Below are 2,611 nucleotides of genomic sequence, written 5' to 3'. Positions count from 1 at the left end.
ATTTTTTATCCAAAATATATGGGACTTTCACAAAAAATCTTTAAATATTTTCCTCTTCCATATTTTGAATTAAAATCATATTTTGGATTAATTTTGATATTTTTCATGAATTAAATGATTTTAGACTTGTTTTTAAATATTTTAAAATACTTCTGACTTTCCAAAAATTGTGAATTTTTTTGTCTAAGGTCCTTTGACCTTGTGTGACCTAGGATAAATCCTTTGGCCATTTATTTGGTGTTTGGAAGGGATTTTAGGTTTTGTCCATTTAAAAATGCTTTTTAATTCATTTTTTAATTTGATTTTTAATTGAATAATTGTTTAAAAATTATGTTTAGCTATTGGATTAGTCTTGAGATGTTTAACTTTCTGTTTGGCCTTGATCATGATTGATTTGACTTTTGTTTGACCAATATTATTGGATTTAGGGGATTGATAAAATGAACATTTCATCTCCCAAAATGAATGGATAGTATTGGTCAGATGAAATTCCTCCTATGATCAATTTGGGTTTCTATTTCCCCTTCCCTCTTTATCTTCATCCATATTCTTCCCCAATCCATCATTGACTAATGGATTCTCTTCATGTCTAATGCTAGTTGATTCATCAATGACCTTGTGTCAGATGAATCAACATGAGCCTGACTAAGACAAGTCCCTCCCTTTTTTTAGTGTGTGGTATATTTTAGGAGTTTGGTTCTTTGTACCAAATATCTAACACAGATTAACACCTATATTTGTATTGCCCGATCTCAGATGGTTGTGACTTCTACATAAGTCCAATTACAATTGCTTAACATAAAGCTAAATTTGACCAAAAGGAATAGCATTCTTGTAAGTGAGATTGTAAGTCTCCCATTCTTTATGGCATTGTGTAAAAGCTTGACCTTTTTTCCTTTCATGAGAGCTAGTGGCATACTTGTTGATTTATCCAAGTTGGAGCCCTTCTCATGGATGATGTCTTAGTCTAAGAATTCATACTTGTGAATGAATGGTTGTGTGTTCTCCAAAGAATGACTTAATCAATTAAAAATCTTCACTAATATTTGACTAACTTTTTATTAATGTAGCTTTACTTTCAAGTCATTTACTTAATGCACTTTAAATTTCAATACCTTTATCATTCCTCTGCCATTTACATTTCATGCAACTTATTTATGTTTCAGTCCTTTTCACTTTGCTCTGTTGAGCCATATTCTGTGATTGTATATATTGTTTTCTTTTTTTGTTTTGCTTGTGGTCTTCGTACATTAAAACACTTAATAATAACAAAAATCCTAAAAAACATCTTGGTGAACTGTTGGACTTGATCTGAACTTTTGGACTTAGGATAGGCAACTTCCATATGCTTTGAGGACTTGGCCAATGCCACTATCTGAGACTAAGTTATCCTTGAATGTGCCTTTGATATGATGCAAGACATTGAGTGTCCTTAATTCACCTGGAACTTTGTCTTCATGCTTATTTGTTATGCTGTTATTGTTGCTGATATCTGATGACTGTTCTGAGTTGATCAAGGAATATTTTCATCTGACGCATTGGAAGACATGGAAGACTGCTAGCTATTGGATTGTATGCTTGGATATTATTGATACCTTTATTTGATTCCTTGTCCTTCATATGGTCTGCTTGGATATTGCTTATTCTTGTTGCTTGCTAAAGTCCAAAGAAAAATGGGTTTCTATATGACATTCTTGTTTGTTGGATTGCACTCCATTGGTCAAATATTTTCAACTCTTAAATTTTAATTTTTGTCTAGGATAGTCCATTCATCTCCTCCCACTTATTTAATTTCATATTCTCTCCCTCTTTTCAAAAACCTTCTTTGTTTGTGTTTTTCAACTTAGACATGTTTTAATGATTAGAAACTTTGGCCTTATGCCAATGAATTTTCAAACTTTTTCCTAAATCAAATTTCTGAATAAACTTAACCATATTGACTTAAATTTCAAAAAAGACAAAAAGAACTAACAACCCCATTCAAATGTTTGGCCTTTTATTCCTTTTCTTGTTAAACTTTTGTTAAAATCAATTCACCAACTTCTTTGAAATTTTTTCCATAAACTACGGGGTTTGGATCCCTCATTTTTATGTTGGTACATAGGCATAAGACCTAAGGCCTTGTCAAACACAAATATAATTAATAAAAAAATTCTCATCCCCCCACTCTCTATTTTATCAAACATTATTTTGACGAAATCACTTGCACACAAAAAAGGGATCCCTAAGAGTACCTAGGACACTTTGGGTGCTAACACCTTCCCTCTGTGTAACCAACCCCTTTACCTGTAATCTCTGACATTTTATTAGTTTTGATTTGAAAACTTCTTATCTTTGGGTTTTGTTCGTACTTTTTCCTTTTTCCTTTGGAAACAATAAAAGCGCGGTGGCGACTCTGGTTTTACTGACGTCAAGTTTATCCATAGCTTGACGGTCATGAATTTACCGCTATAATATATGTTTTTCCTTTAGAGAACGACATGGTCACAAAAGTAATTGAGTAATGAGGTATTGATAAAGATATAGCTACCCACAAACCTATATGTTACTGAACTGGAATTGTATGGAAGTGTGAGTTAGTTTATGTTAGCATGGTTGTTATATGTATGGC

Source organism: Lathyrus oleraceus, chromosome 3 (genome assembly GCF_024323335.1).
Source record: "Lathyrus oleraceus cultivar Zhongwan6 chromosome 3, CAAS_Psat_ZW6_1.0, whole genome shotgun sequence".
Taxonomy (NCBI): Eukaryota; Viridiplantae; Streptophyta; class Magnoliopsida; order Fabales; family Fabaceae; genus Lathyrus; species Lathyrus oleraceus.
This window is presented reverse-complemented; position numbering follows the sequence as displayed.